Genomic DNA, 553 nt, shown 5'->3' on the forward strand with positions numbered 1-553 from the left:
TTCCCGGGACAAGCTGAAACTGCAAATTGGGGAGGTATTAAGTCGTGGTTTGTTGACGTTGGGCTTAGCCTAAGTAACTCCTTTTGGGGCCTGTTGTCTCTTTTTCTTTCTTTCTTTTTTTTTTAAGTTTATTTATTTATTTTTGAGAGACACACAGGGGGAGAGAGAGAGAGAGAGAGAGAGAGAGAGAGAAAGGATCCCAAGTAGGCTCCACACTGTCAGCACAGAGCCCAACGTGGGGCTGGATCCCTTGAACCATGAGATCATGACCTGAGTGGAAATCAAGAGTCAGAGGCTGAACCGACTGAGTCATCACGTGCCCCTGTCTCTTTCTTTAACGGGTATACAGGGATCTGGTCATGAGGAAATCGTGTGAGAACTGAGATACACAGGATGGGGTGATTTCCTCCTTCATGGGGCACCGGTGGTGTGGTGTGAACACGCACATTTCGAGGGCAGCTGGGTTAAGTTGGTGGGATGTATAAATTGCCCCGGGGCCCATAGACAAGGAAGCAACCAACATTACTTGAAGAGGAGGAGGGAGAGGTCAGAA

The sequence above is a fragment of the Puma concolor genome, chromosome B1, assembly GCF_028749965.1.
Source record: "Puma concolor isolate L17-30 chromosome B1, mPumCon1.1.hap2, whole genome shotgun sequence".
Taxonomy (NCBI): domain Eukaryota; kingdom Metazoa; phylum Chordata; class Mammalia; order Carnivora; family Felidae; genus Puma; species Puma concolor.